Raw genomic sequence first — 16509 nt, 5'->3', positions numbered from 1 at the left:
AAGGGAACCTAACACTTTCACACAGGTAAAGTATTTTTAAACAGAAATAACCCTTATAAAATACCGAAAAAACCACTTAGCTTATGGAGCTCGAAATCTAGGCTGTCACCATGAACGCGGCAAACTAGATCTGAGGTCATGTAGGGAGAGCAGGGCATTATGGGTGAGGGGAGGAGCTAGGAGCTTGGATCCACAGCTGGATAAACCATGCCGGTTCGGATCTGATATCGGATCCATACCCACAGGTTGCTGACAAATGAATTCTCCTACTTCAGATCAAATGTTTCTCTTAACAGTACTATTTTTATAGTGTATGATTTTCTTTGCATGCTATAGTTTTCTTCATTGTTTTTAGGTGTAATAGGGATACTATTGTAAACAGTTGTTCCTGTTTTTTTTTTTTTTTTTCCTTTCTCCCTTCTTCTCTCTTTCTCCTTATTCAGTTTTAAGAAATATAGGCACTGAAACATAAGAAAAAAGTCTGGTTAACATAGCATGACAAAAGAAAAATGAATGTGCTTTTTCTCATTCTTGCATGGAGGAATGACTGGACTAAGGCTTTCAGCTTGATCTAGTAACACGTTTTAAAAGAAAGCAAGTAAATGAAAAAGACTCTTGAATGTTATAAGCCTTTTTCTAGCAAATAAATGTATGCCTAGTAGCAATTCTGTATGTAGTCCTTATCTCTCCATGGAGATAATCTGATAAACAGAAATTGGCTACAATCAGATATAGAGAAACTGGCTACAAAAAAAAAAGAGATATTAGCTAGGAGATGGTGTTCTCTGAAAGCATTCAGGTGTCTTCCTAGCCTGGATAACTATAAAGAAAATATAAAACCAGGCAGCACTTAGTAGAATTACAGCCTGCACCATGCATCTTAGCATGGATAACTTTCCTTTTATGTTAACTCAAGTCTGTGAGTGTAGCTGTCAGTTTGGGAAATTTGTTCCAGCGAAACTTCAATATTTATATTTGAAGATGTCCATAGTTTTGTGTGTTAGTATTACGTTAACATGTTTTAGGGAGAATTGGGGTGTGTTTTTGAGGACTTTCATTAAAACAAAAAGTTTTATAATATGTGACATAGGCTCAAATGGGTATGACAAGAAACAACTGCATAAAAGTTCAACCTATCAAACAGTATATGCATGTAACACAAAAGCTGGAACTAGACATTTAACAAAAAAGCTCTTATAAATAAAAGGTGGGAATAACAACTTTTTAATCCAATGATGCTTTCTGTAATGTCTTTAAATGTCAATGGTCTCACAGATAAATACAAAAAAATAAAGAATAGTGAAGTACATTTAAAAAATGTAGAGTGCAAATAGCTATGCTATAGGAATACACTTGGACAGAACTGAACATGTGAATTTGATAAAGAAAGGTTTTCAGGATGGTTACTCAGCAGACTATATGGGACAAAGGAAAAGAGGAGCACTTGTATTAATTGCAGCAGGAGTTCCAATAGTGACAGAAGAGGATAAAAAAGATAATAATGCTACTGGCAAGGGAGGAGGATTACATTGGCATGTATTTTTATTCCACCTAAAACTGCTATAATGGAGCTTAAAAAAATTCTGGGAGAAATCATCATGTTTAGCAAGGAGTACTAATTATATGTGAGGACAGGAATTTGATATGCAGCACTGAAGATGTGTCTGGAGGGCCCAGAAGGGAACGTATAACAAGGGGGGGCAGACCTTTGAAGAAATTTATGAAAATATTTGGGATGGAAGATGTGAATTCAGTACTAGGAGTTCAGAGTGAATTTACATATGATTCCCCAAGATACAAAAATTGGACTAGCCTAGACAGACTTTACATTTCACAGGAACATATGCATTTAATTGAAGGTATTCAAACGCATCCAATAACTGTTTCAGATCATGCACCAATAGTAACTAAAATAAAAACACAGGTAATGAAATAAAAATGAGACACTGGCGCTTTCCCAGGCAGTGGGATAAAATTAAAGTGGAGTTTAAAAACAGGGTGGAAATAAAAGAAAGGGAGATATGGTTAAGAAGTAACAAGAATTATTCAGATGGATTGACAAATGTTAAATTATTGCAAAATATGGGGAATCTCACAGAACAAGGAGGAGGAGCAACTGCAGAATGCTAAGCAGAACATAAGGGATTACCTTGGTAATATGATTGAGTTTAGAAAGATTGCTGTTAATCCAGGACATTGGAATTTATGAATTCCAGAAAGCGTTAAGCGAAGGATTTGGTACATGAGTAGTTTTCCCAGTTAATGGTGGGGTAGTTGAAATCTCCCATTATTAGGGTGCTTGGTTGAACCCTAACATTTTCCAGTATATCAAGAAAAGAGGAGTGGGAATCCTGGGGCATGATGGGGGATCTGTAGCAAGCTACACTTTGGATTGCAGTTTTGCCCAGAGTTAGTTGCACTTGGATAACCTCGGATGTATTATACTGAGCAACTAGCCTGGAGGTTTGGATATCCTTAATGAGTATGGGCACACCTCCACCTTTGGTGTTCTGGTCCAGGTTACGTGGCTGAAAAGTGTGGTATGAGTTATAGACTGGTAGTGCAGGGGTGCTCTCTGGAGCCTTGAACCAGGTCTCAGTCACTGCACAGATATTGATGTTCTCCATTTTAAAGAATGCTTCGAGTGAGTACATTTTGAGATTTAGACTTCTAGCACTGAGTAGCATTACCCTCAGTTTTTGCTTGCCTGTTCCTGTTATGGTGGTGAATTTGTCATTTGAACCTTGTCTAAGAAAGCACTATAGGGGTGGCAAGAGCCTTAGCCAGTATCTGGAATCCCAGAGGCGACAGGTGCAGGCCATCTCTGGCAAAGCATTGTGGTCTGTCGACCATGTCGTCCCAAGCAGACAGATACTGGATCCCCTTAGAATGACACCAGAAGCTTAGCCAATTGTTGAAGTCAATCATTTTGTCCTTGTACTGCGGTATTATTCTGGGTGATGGCAGAATGCTACTCAGGGCTAGGGTCATACATGCCTGGGCTACAAGATTGGACAGCTCTTCCATGTCTCTTTCATGTAGTCCAGGGAGGTACGTCTCAGACCATTCACAGCAACATAGACAATGACAGAGTCATATTTGTACTTGTTGTGGAGTGACCTGAGTGCGTGGGTTATGTGGCAGATCCTGGCACCCGACAGGTACCTGACAGTAACCTTCTCCTTGTTTAGCCTGGTGAGTGGGACATCAGTGTGCCTGACTATATGTTTGCCCATAATATCTGAAAAAGTGAGTGGGATTCTCATGACAGCATCAAGGAAACATGTTCCTTCCTTCTGTGTTTTTTTCTAAGTTTTGGATTTTTCTTGGCATATTGATTGATTTTCTTAGTATATTTTATTTTTTATTTATTTTCCATTTGTTTACCAGGTTAGTCCAACTGGACACAAGGTGACCATTTTCAGTGGAGGCTCAGGGAGAAAAGCTCCAGATACATAGTAAACAATTATAAAAAATAATACAAATAAATTATACAAACATAGCTATTTTGTACAAAGAGCATAGAAAATATAAAAGGAGTACACTCAGAGTTTTACAATTGATGCAGCATACAGTGGTTAGAATATTGAGAAATAATTAAACAAGATATTATACAACAAATATAGAATTGCTTGAACATAAATTCAGAAAGAAGTTTCCATAGACAAACAGGGTTATAAACTAGAAATCATGTGGTGCTGCGGTAGTGTTGTTGCCTCACAGTTAGACGTTGCCCGTTCGATTCTCAGTTAGAGCATCTTCTGTATGGCAACATGCGTGAATGGGCATTCCTTCGTTGAAGGTTGTGCGTTAGGCCCGGCAAGCCAGCACGTAAAAATCTACTGCCAATCAATAGCAGACCGGAGTTCCGCTGTGGCGACCCCTTACCAGGAAAAGCCGAAAGACACAAACAATTGACATGATTTATTTTGCATTTATCTTGTTTTAATGATGGTATATGTGTATTATTGTATGTCATATGTGCACAAATATTCGTATTAATCTGTGTATTTACAGTATATTGACAAAGTACTAGGTCACATCAGAGCCTTGGGGGAGGTCATTGTTAAGAAACTGAGAACTGTTGTAAAGCTTGGCACTGAATACCATAAGTTCAGGTTATGGTATAAGAGAATAACTATGTAAAGATAACCATGTCAGCAGCCAGAATGCATTATAAACTGAATGTTTTACTGTACACATTAAGAAATGGATAGATTGGCCCAAACTCTGGACTGATGTGTGTGCTTTGTTTTTTTTTATTATTATTCCTGGGGAAATCCTATTCAGAAGTGAAGAGACATATAAGGGAACAGTTTTAGTGGCACACCAGGCTGTGATTTTTTTGATGTCTATTGTCATGCAAAGCTGACAAAATAGTTGAATCCACCCAAGCTAGAAATGTGAGACTGTAGCCCACTGAAGGAGAAGAGATGGGGGGAGTAACTTGGCCAGGAATTGAAACTTGCAAAACTGCTACTTGTGAAAAGTCTTTTTTATCTCAGTAATTTGTTGACACTTTTGTAAGTTTCTTTCAGAGAATGTGTAGTACATCAATAGGAACAACATTTGTGAAACTCAGCACATACCAGTCAATGACACATGAGCTGCAGACTCTCAAACAACTTGGCTTTTTTTTTCAGGCGGTCCATTCTAAGTGAATGGAAGTCTAGTCTGACAACAAATGGTAGGGCTATTTGTTCTCACAGTCTGTGCATTGAGAGAGATTTAGCTTTCCAAAGGAATCACAATGTCGGCCCCATGAGGGCAGACAAGAGTAAAAAAAAATAAAATTAGGAATGAGTACTTATTTTGCTGCAGGCAACTTTAGGAGGTGCAGTAAATCATGGCAAGTCAAAAAATATATGTTTTTTCATTGTTTGCCCGTAGTGGTCCTTTAAGCAAGTGTTTTTGATAACTCTACAGCATAAAAACTTTTAGCACAATGACTCAGGCAACAGAAAGTAGAAAGGGCTGTCGCCAGGCTTAGGGTGCCTCTAACAAGGAAGGTAACAAGAGATCCTGTACAGATATTAGAAATATTTCTGAAATTCTATGAAAGTCTGTATAAAGCAGATAAATATGGAAATCAAGAAAAGGTACAAATGGAAATGTTTATGGAAGAATTAAATATGCCAAGGTTAGAGGCAGATGTGGCTCAATTACTAACAGGATAGGAAGAGATGAGATAAAAATGGTGCTGGATAATCAGTTTACAGGAAAGTCCCCAGGAATAGATGCTACTCATGTGGCAGCTTGGAGAGAAAAACTGGTAAATATCTGGAAGGTTTTGTTTAACAGTAATTTAAGGGGAGAAGAGCTACCAACATCCTGGAAGAAAGTGGTGGTAGCTATAATACTTAAACAGGATAAAGATCCATCCGATCCAGCTTCATACAGGCCCATTTCAATACTAAACCCTGATCATAAAGTGTTTATGTCTATAATGGCTAAAAGAATGGCAAAAGTGATGCCAACATTGATAGATATGGATCAATATGGTTTGTGGAGGGGTGGCAAACATTTGGCAACATTAACAGAACATTGAAAATCCAGAGGGAAGCAAAATGTAAACAAATACTACTGTTGTTGGTGGTCTTGATGCACAGAAAGCATTTGACAGAGTAAGCTGGAACTTTATGAGCAGGGCAATGGAAGCATTTGCATTCTCTGATAAAATTATAAAGTTGGTTAGGAGGATATATGAGGGATTGGAGGTGAAATTTAAAGTGGATGGGATCCTCTCTGATAATTTCTGCTTGAGCAGAGGAATCAGTCAGGGATGTCTTCTTTCTCCTTTGTTATTTGCATTTTTAGAACCACTGGCAAAGAAAATAAGGGACTCAGAAATTCAAGGATATAATTGGTATGGTAGTCAAAAAAAGCTGGCTGTATTTGCAGATGATATTATTTTATACCTGAAAAAACCAGAAAGGACACTACAGTGTTGTGGACCATTTTGAGACAGTGTCACATCTTTTCATGATACTAAATTAATGAAACTAAAACAAAGGTAATAGAAGTAAATTATGTACCCACACACGAATTGGTTCAGAAATATCCATATTTATAGGGACCTGATAAAAGAAGGTATTTATGAGTATGGATGAAAAATGATTCCGGTGTGGCAGCTAAACATATGCGGGAAGAGATTAAACAAAGACAATCAAAAAACTGAGACTGGAAGCTCTGTTATATGGATATGGATAGTAAGATACAAGCAGTTGTAATGTTTTTAGTCCATTTAGTCTTATACAGAGTTCATCCGCGGTGGTGCAGTGGTAGCCGTTGTTGCTTTACAGCAAGAGGTTCTCCTGTTCGATTCTTGGCTGGAGTGCGGGGAGTGCATTCTGTGTGGAGTCTGCATGTACTCCCCGCGGTTGGGTGGGCGTTCGAAAGACATGTGTAAATGGATGTGCCTTTGTTGAAGGCTGGAAGTCGAGCTGGCACCTCGGCGTTCGTGAAAATCTACTGCCAATCATTAGCGGACCGGAGTTCCGCTTTGGCGACCCCTAAAAGCCCATAGGTCTAAATACAAATGCAACAACGTTTTAGTAAAAAAACACACAAACGTGCATTAAATCATGACACACATTAAGTGCTTTCGGTCCTGGTATTATAGGACTTCATCAGAATAATTTACAGCACCACCTTCTAAAACTGTGTTGTGCTTGTATTTTAGAACTAAGGGTTTTTAAAATTCCTGCATCGATAAACTTGTGGTAGTGTGCTCCTGGCAGCTCATTTTTTTATTCCTTGGACTGGTGCAGTGGCTGTTTTCATTCATGTGCTTTCAAAAAAAGATTAATTGCAAGTGGAATGAGGGAGGAGATGGGAACAAGGCCTTACATTAAAGAAATAAAATAAAACACTTCAAGGCTTTACTAGAAAAGTTCACTTATACTGTGCCATAGAATGCTAGGAGGGAAAATATTGGTTTGTTTTTCTTATGTTCTTCTCTCAACATTTGTATTGCTTTATTGCTTTGTTATATTTTGTATACTGTGGTGTATATTCACTACACTGATTTAACTGTATTGTGCTTTCTACTGCATATTCACTGTCTATTATGAGTCAAAGACAACAGAACAGATCACTAAAAGTTAATTACTTATGAAGTAAAGGAAGAGCTAGGAATTAATCATTGAATTTAAGTGATAAAATAAAACATTTCAAGGCTTTACTGGAAAATCTTATTCAGACTCTGCCATAAACTACTGCAAGGAAAAGGTTAGATTGCTTCTCCTTATATTGCTTTATTTTAATTCATACTGCTTTATTGCTTTCTTCTATTTTGTGCATTGTGGTGTACTTTCATTTCATTGTGATTAAACTGTACTCTGTTTTCTGTTGTACATTTAAACTGGGAAAGAAAACAGAGCTTTCATATTGTAAGTCACACAGAAATTAGAACAGGTCACTTAAGGTTCATTACCAGAGGACAAAGGGAATAGCCAGGAACTTAACCTTGTATTTAACTCATTCACTCCAATGGCACTCTGGAAGTTTGTACTGGAACCTCCAATGGGCGGAGCCTAAGCCTTTTGACAGAATCAAAGTATGTCCTCACACTTCAAACAAATGTTCATATCTCAGGAAAAAAAAAAGTTATGTACTCATCATAATATTCCATGTTTGTTGTCCTTGATCTCGCCTTCTTTCTTGTTGGTTGGGTTCGGAGCCGATCCTTGGCTCTGACTCAGCTGTATTCTAAAGCTCAAGAGCTTCCACTGGCTTGAGGCTAAATCCTATCCCATCATGCCTAGCGCTAGCTACCCAGATCTCGTTTGTGATAACCCATAACACCAGACTACAATATGCAGATATATAAACTACAGGCATATAAAAATGTGTGTGTGTGTGTGTGTGTGTGTGTGTGTGTGTGTGTGTGTGTGTGTGTGTGTGTGTGTGTGTGTGTGTATATACATATATAAAAAACCCACCAAGTCATAAGTAGAAGAACTCTTAGTCTACCCAACTCATAAGGCAGGAAGGGAATCAAGGCCTATACAGCCATAAGATGGATAATTCCTCTCGATCTTCCAGGAGGGGGATGGAGGGTGGGATGCAAGAAGGAAGGCGAGATCAATGACAACAAACATGGAACATTATGGTGAGTACATAACTTATTTATGTTATGTTGTCCCTATCTCGCCTTCCTTCTTGTTGGTTGGGACCACATCCCCGGCACCTTCTTCTTGGGTGGCTCAATGGAATAGATTCTTTAGAACCATGGAACCAAAGGATACCCTGTTCCGGGAGGCTGCATCTACTTTGTAATGAATGATGAAGGTATGGGGATTAACCCACGTAGCTGCCACACAAACTGAGTCTAAAGGCAGTCTGACCTGAAAAGCAGTAGAGGTAGACAAGGCCCTGATTAAGTGTCCTCAATTTTCCCTGGCAGCTGTTGTTCTGTGTGTTATAGACGTAAGTAATGGTGTCTGAAAGCCATTCTGATAAAGTTACTTTTGAGACTGAAGTTCCCTTTCTGTTTTCTGTAAAGGATACAAACAATTGATCAGACTGTCTGAATTCCTATGTCCTGTGCAAGTAAAAACATAACTGTCTATGAACATCCAGTTGGTGGAGTTTATACTCTGCCTTGTTGCCATAATTCAAAAAGAATACAGGTAGTTCTATTGATTGATTCAGATTGAACTCTGAGCAAACTTTTGGTAGGAAGGAGGGGTTGGTTCTGAGAGAAATTCTATCTTTGTGAAAAATTAAATAAGGGGGATGAATGGATAGAGCTTGTAATTCTGATACCCTCCTAGCTGAGGTAATGATGATCAAGAAAATTGTTTTCCAAGTAAATATTTTAGAGAACAAGAATTAGCCGGTTCAAATGGAGGAAGAATCAAGGCAGCTAGAACTAAATTTAGATCCCAAGGAGGAAGTGGCTCTCTTATTGAGGGTCTCAAAAGGACAGTACCCCTCAGAAAGGCTTTGCATAGCCTGTGGGACATAACGTTGGAACCCTTTTCTCCCACATGAAAGTTGGAAATAGCAGCCAGTTGAACTCGGATAGTTGCTGTTGCTGCTCCTTGGTTAAAAGTTTCAGCGAGGAATTTGAGGATCTTTGAAATAGGTGCAGTAAAAGGATCAATACTATTTTTGGCTGCCCAACAAGAGAACTCTTTCCATTTGCTAATATGCAGTTTTCTCGTAGAGGATTTGTGAGAGGAAATTGGAATATGTTGTACTGCCAGGGAGATGTCAGGATGCCCGGCTAAGATGGGAAGTGGAGGAACCAAGCTGTCAACTTGAGGGTCTGTAAGGAATGATGCATCAGCAGATCTGGAACTGGGTCCAGAATCCAAGGCTCCTTCTGAAGATGGGGCCATAGAAACAGGAAAGTACAGTTGTGTACACCTACCATAAATGTAGATGTTCGAGTGTCTTCACTGTTGCAGTCATAACTGTGGGGTGTTCCTGCCGGCAGGCAGCCCGAGGTCGGCCAGAATCCCAAAGTCTGGGTCCGGCGTCGGCTGTATAAGCTAGTATACTGACGTCAGTATGCCTTGATACATAGCCCTCAGCCGACGCCATCTTCTCCAGCCTTTCTTGCCCTAGATGTCAGAATACCCCAATAAATCAAAAATGAATCCAATCAAGGAAACACAAATACACCACAAAAGAGAGAAGAAGTGGGGATAGGAGGGAGGGAAACCCCGACTGCAACAGTGAAGACACTCGAACATCTACATTTATGGTAGGTGTACACAACTGTACTATGTTCTTCGTGTTTCACTGTTGCAGTCATAACTGTAGGGTGGAATCCCAAAGCAGTGTAGAGGGGGAGGAGGCTTTAGATAGAAGAAGGGGAGGCAAGAATACCTTGCAAGACAGCAGAGGCAAAGCCTGCCCTAGACTTAGAAAACAAAGGGAGATTGTAGTGCTTGGAAAAGTATGCACTGAACTCCAAGTGGCAGCTTCCAAGATATCCTTGGTAGGTACTCCTCTGAGAAAAGCTGTAGAAGTAGCAGCTGCTCTAGTAGAATGACTTCTAATGGTTCCAGGAAACTGTTTACCATGCTGAGTGTAACAAAATCTGATCCCATAAGCAATCCATTTGGAAATGGTTTGTTTAGAAATAGGTTTTCCAAGTGAACTGGAGGCAAAGGAAACAAACAATTGGTTAGACTTTCTGAAATCTTTAGTCTTGTCCAAGTAAAATCTTAACTGTCTGTGCACATCCAACGAATGCAAAATCCTTTCCCCTTTATTTTGAGGATTTGGAAAGAAAGTAGGAAGGTGAATTGTCTGATTCAAGGCCACTTTCGAAATCACCTTAGGCATGAAAGTAGGATTGGTCCTCAAGGATACTCTGTCCTGATGGAAAATAAGGTATGGTTCCACAGCCATAAGAGCTTGCAACTCTGAGACCCTTCTGGCAGAGGTCAAAGCTAACAAAAGAGCAGTCTTCCAAGATAGAAACTTAATATCTGAAGATGCAGCAGGCTCAAAAGGAGGCAAAGTAAGTTTTTCTAAAACATAATTAAGATCCCAGGCAGGGACCGGAGGGGTCCTTGGAGGCCGCAAATTCTTAGCCCCCCTCAAGAACTGCTTCACCAAAGGATGTGAAAAAACAGGAGGATCAGAACTGAAATGTGCAGAAATAGCAGAAGCATGAATCTTAATGGAAGAAAATGAAAGTCCCTTAGATAAAAGCTCTGAAAGGTAAAGCAAAATAGAGGAGAGATCAGGAACCTGAGGATCAGAACCCCGGTCCTGCATCCAAATAGAAAACCTCTTCCATTTAGAGGCATAAGATTTCCTAGTGCTAGGCCGTCTAGCTTCCAAAAGAACATCCAAAACTTGTTTGGGAAGACTAGAGGCAATCAAATTCCTTTGAAGAGCCAAGCTGCCAAGCAAAGGGTCTTGAGGTTGGAATGTAGAAACTGACCCTGATGCTGGGACAGAAGCGAAGGGTTCAGTGGAAGAATCCAAGGAGGCCCCGAGGACAGGAGTTTTAGAGTCGGATACCAAAACTGTCGGGGCCAATTTGGAGCAATCAAGATGAGAAATTTGGGCTTGTCCTGCTTTATCTTCAGTAGTACCCGAGGCAGTAGAGGAAGAGGAGGGAAGGCATATGCTGACAGACTTCTCCAACTGAAAGACAGGGCATCCACTCTCCATGCTGTTTTGTGGAAGGACCTGGTACAAAAGCGAGGCAGCTGATGATTGAGATGGGATGCAAACAGATCTATCTGGGGACATCCCCAAACTGCAGTAATCCTTTTGAACAAGTTGGTGTCTAGCATCCATTCGTGAGGATCTGAAAAGTTTCTGCTCAGGCTGTCTGCTAAAAGATTTTGTTTTCCTGGAATGAATTGAGCCTGGAGATGCAGATTCAAACTTAGAGCTGTGTCCCATAAACTCATAGCCAGTCTGCAAAGGGGGTAAGAATGAGATCCCCCCTGCTTGTTGATGTACCACATGACCGTGGTGTTGTCTGTGCGAATTAGCAGAGGCCCTGGTTGTAAAAGGTTCTTGAAGGCCAAAAGGGCATTTTGAACTGCCAACATCTCCTTCAGATTGATGTGCCAGTGAAGATGGTCCTTTGTCCAGGTTCCTTGCTGGCAATTGTCTAGAAAGTGTGCTCCCCAAGCATAATCCGAGGCGTCCGTGGTTAGGATTTGAGTAGGTTGAGGGAGACGAAAAGGTTTTCCCTCGTTCAGAATGCATGCCCTGGACCACCAGAGGAACTCCTTCTGGAGGCAGGGGATCAGAGGAATCAGAATATCCAGATCGTGATAATGCTGTGACCATACACTTTTCAGATACCACTGAAGCTTTCTCATGTGAAGCCTTGCGTTTGGAATCAACAGAATGCAGGAAGCCATGTAGCCCAGAGCCTGCAGGAATTTCCTTGCAGTGAGCTGAGATAGAGTTGCCAAGGTGTTGAAAGTAGAAGCCAGCTGAGTTTGTTTTTCTGGAGTGAGGTAGGCCCTTTGTAAGGTCGTGTTTAAGAGGGCTCCCAAGAATACCATTTGTTGAGAAGGGATCAAATGTGACTTTTTTATGTTCACTGAGAATCCTAGTAAGAGGAGAAGACGTTGAACGAAGTCTAGGTGTTGAAGCAGAAGATCTTTGCTGTCTGCCTGAATAAGGCAGTCGTCCAAATAGGGGTAAATCTGAATCCCCTGAAGTCTGCAGTAAGCCACTACTGGTGCCAGGCACTTGGTGAAGACTCTGGGCAGTAGATAAACCAAAGGGCAGAACAGAGAATTGAAAGTGCCTCGAACCTGCCTTGAACCTGAGGAATTTCCTGCGTTCTTGTCTGATAGGGATATGCAAATAGGCTTCCTTTAAGTCCAATGTCACCAGCCAGGCGTCCTGAGAGAGCATTGGAAGTAACTGTTGCAGAGTGAGCATCTTGAACTTTGGAATTTCCAAAAAGGTGTTTAACACAGAAAGGTCCAGAATAGGTCTCCAAGAGTTTTGTTTTCTGGGAACCAGAAACAGCCTTGAATAAAATCCTTTTCCCATTTCTAAGAGTGGAACAGGCTCTATGGCTCTCATGGCCAGGAGAGCATCCACTTGAGTTAAGGCCTCTGACCATTGAAGTTTTGGCAGATTTGGCCAACCGTGAGTCCTTGGCAAAGTGTGAAAGTGGAACTTGTAACCTTTTAAAATCACATCCAGTACCCATTTGTCCTGGGTAATATGAGTCCAATTCCTGTAAAAAAGAAACAGTTTTCCTCCGAGAGGGGCGTCCAGGTAAAGAGGTCCTGAAGCCCAACCGAGAGAGTCATTGAGTTTGTTTTCTTTGAGATTGGGATCTGTCTTCTCCCCTTCTAGGTGAAGAAGCAGTCCATTGTCTAGATCTGTACGAGGTCTGGCCTTGACCACAACCTCTGGAGCGTCTATATCTTCCCCTTTGAGGCCTGTCAGACGTGGGAAAGGACCAATTTTTAGAGGGCCAATTCCTGGAAAATCTAGGAGGCTGAACCTGCAAGAAATCTTTAACAGTCTGCATGGACTTTGCCTTTTCTTCCATCTTTTTAATAACTTCCTCAGCCTTAGAACCAAAAAGAACATCATGTTGAACAGGGGCATCTAATAACTTAGCCTTAACCTGTTCAGGCAAACTTTGTTCACGAAGCCAGGCATGTCTCCTAATCACAGTACCAGAGGCAGCAGCCCTGCAGGAAGCATCCAAGGCATCAAAACCACAATGTAAGCTATGCTTATTAACCTGTTCAGTAGCATGCAAAACATCCTGAAGTTCCTTATCCTCTGCACAAGCAGGTACGGAAGCAAGCTTTTGCTTTAAAACAGACAAAAGAAATTGCTGGTATTTAAACATATGAAACTGGCAATTTAATGCCCTTACAGATAGGGTAGCAGAAGTATATACCTTTTTGCCCCACCTGTCTAAAGCACGAGAATCCTTCTCAGAGGGAATAGGATTTTTAGAAGTAGCAACCTTAGCAGCCTTAGAACCCTGAGAAATAGTTTCAGGGTCTGCAGAAGGATTTTAAATAAAAATAAATGAGAGTCAGGAACCCTATAAAATCTATCAGGCTTAGAAGGAGCAGGAGGCATGGAATCAGGATTCAAATTAGCCTCAGAAAAAGAATCATCCACAATGTCCAAAACAGGAGGGATAGCTAAAGGCCTATGCTGAGGAAGAAGAAGAAATTCTCTAAGCCTCTTTTTGGAAGCAGAATATTCCTGTCCTTCCCAATGAATATGTTCCCTCATCTCATGCAAGGTTTCCCCAAAAGAAAAATCCTCAGGCGGAGAGGCCGAGGGCAAAGATTCCTCAGCATCCGAATCCTCATAAGGAGGGAAGGAATAGTCCTGATCAGAGGAAGAAACAGAAGAGACAGAGGCCTGGTCAGAAGAATCCAGAGTAACATCCTGTCGAGGCCTTTTCTCAGGAGGGGGGTGAGAACCCCTAATCATTGTAAGCAAGTCTTCAGCCATCCTCAATAATTGTTTTTGTGTCTTGGGAGTGGATTCAGAAGCAGCTTGAGCTGAAACTTTAGACTTAGTAGGAGTCTTTGTCTTTGCCTTTGAAATAGTAATGTGAGTAGGCCTGAAAACCCCCTCAGAAGCCGGTACCTGCACAGCGGTTCCGGACCCATCTGAAGGAGCGACGTCCGAAGGTCCTGCAGCAGTTAAAATAGTGGGCCTTGATGGCTCCCCATGGGAGTCCGTATCGGCCATCGGTTCAGAAGCGGCGGACGACAGGGGCTGCAAAAGCGCCTCACTGACGACAGCCGAACCGGACGCTGGCTCCAGCTGCAACGAGTCCTGTTTGGACCTCGGAGGCCTGTCTTTATCTTTGCGCTTCTTTGAACTCCGGTAGTATCCGGCGACATTCTGTAATTGAAGCGTCTGCCAAAATAATTTAAAGCCCAGTCGTACCTGCGTTTGATAGTACGAGAGTTGAACCTGGCACAGAACCGACAACAAGAAACGTCGTGGTCAGGGCCTAAGCAAGGTAGACAGTAAGAGTGGAAATCTTTATGAGGTATTTGTTTCCCACACGCTATACAATTATTAACTTTTTCTGACATCGGAGGAACAAGAAAAAGATTCCCCAACGGGGTACTTAGCTTTGAGAAGAGAAGTAACAACTTCGGACCGACAACAACCAAGAATGCTGTTCGAAAATCGCCAACCAACGTTTTGCGAGCTGCTTTCCACCGCACGGCAAGAAAGACTGGAGAAGATGGCGTCGGCTGAGGGCTATGTATCAAGGCGTACTGACGTCAGTATACTAGCTTATACAGCCGACGCCGGACCCAGACTTTGGGATTCTGGCCGACCTAGGGCTGCCTGCCGGCAGGAATACCCCACAGTTATGACTGCAACAGTGAAACACGAAGAACATCTAGATTTGATGATGCCAGTAGGGGGCAATGAGTATTAGCTTGCAACCCAACGATTTTGCTTTCCGAAGAACCTTGGGTATCAGAGGTAACGGGGGGAAAGGCATACAGAAGTCCTGGGGGCCAATCATGAACAAGTGCATCCTTGGGTGATTGTCCCGGTGGGGGGACTAGGGCAAGATAGCTACTGCATTTGGCATTGATGGATGTGGCAAAAAGATCGCAGCAATGCTGGCCCCAATTGCAAAAAATCTGGTTCGCAATATCCTGTTTCAGGGACCACTTGTGAGGCATAAGGATAGCCCTGCTTTGCTTGTCCGCTATCACATTGGATTTCCCTGGAATGTGTGTCGCAATCAGAAAGCGTTGGGAAGACATCGCCTATTGCCACATTCTTAGACCCTCTCGACACAAGGGATAGCATCTGGTTCCACCTTGCTTGTTGATGTACCATACCACTGACATGTTGTTCATCTGAATTACAATCGTCCCCGTGGGGAGAGAGCTGTAAAGTGCTTGCAACATCAGGAGCACCGCTCTCATCTCGAGGACGATTATGTGCAAGTGGTACTCGTGTTGTTGCCAAGTCCCATGAACAGTCTGTCCAAGATAATGCCCCCCCACCCTATTTGGGAAGCATCTGTGGTCACTGTGAACACTGGTAGGGGGAGGACAAACAGTCTGCCTATCGTCAGCTCCCTGGACTGAAACCACCATTTTATGTCCTTCTTGCAGGTCTCCATGATGAGAATTTCGTGGGATATGGGTAGATCTTGCATGGACCATTGAGCAAACAGGAGCCACTGTAATAACTTCATGTGGAAGTGTGCCAAGGGAACTAGCATTATTGCTGCCGCCATTGAGCCCAGAACTTTTAGAACAAATCTTGCTTGAGTCTTTTTCCTCCTGATTAAAACTGCAACCTAGTGTCGAATGGTCGACACCCTCTCCTGAGGCAATTTTGCTATCATGTCTTTGGTATTCAAATCTGCCCCTATAAATGTAATATATTGACAGGGCAACAAGGCAGACTTTTTGTAGTTTACAGTGATGCCTAACTATGAGCAGAGGTGGATTGTGGTGTTTTGTGTCTCGGTTAGTCTTTGCTCAGTGGTGGTGGTAAGGAGCCAGTCGTCCAGATATGGAAACACCCAGAATCCTAGATGCCTCAGATGAGCCGTGACTACTGCCATGCATTTGGTGAACATCCTGGGGGCTGTGGTGAGGCCAAATGGCAGAGCTCTGAACTGGTAGTGACTGGCTCCCAGCCGGAAGCACAGAAATCTCCTGGATCGCCTGTCCATCTTGATATGGTAGTACGCATCCTGGAGATTGATGGAGCACATCCAATTGTCCTTTCCCAGGAAGGGAAGTATGGACTGCAGTGTCACCATCTGGAACTTTGTCTTTTTGACAGACTTGTTGAGTTGGCTGAGGTCCAAAATGGGCCTCCAGTTCTCTGTTTTCTTTGGTACTAAAAAGAACCTTGAGTAAGTCCAAGACCCGATTTGGTTTGTGGGAACTTCTTGGATGACTTGTTTTCTTAGCAACCTTTGAACTTCTAAGGTTGCTTGTTCCCTTAGATTGGGTGGCACATCTGGGATGGATTTTTGTTTTCTGGGGAGAGGTGGCATGGAGAAAGGAATACTGTATCCCTTGG

This window comes from Protopterus annectens, chromosome 9.part0 (assembly GCF_019279795.1).
Source record: "Protopterus annectens isolate FY-2018-M chromosome 9.part0, PAN1.0, whole genome shotgun sequence".
Classification (NCBI taxonomy): domain Eukaryota; kingdom Metazoa; phylum Chordata; order Ceratodontiformes; family Protopteridae; genus Protopterus; species Protopterus annectens.
Note: the sequence above shows the minus strand (reverse complement) of the source record.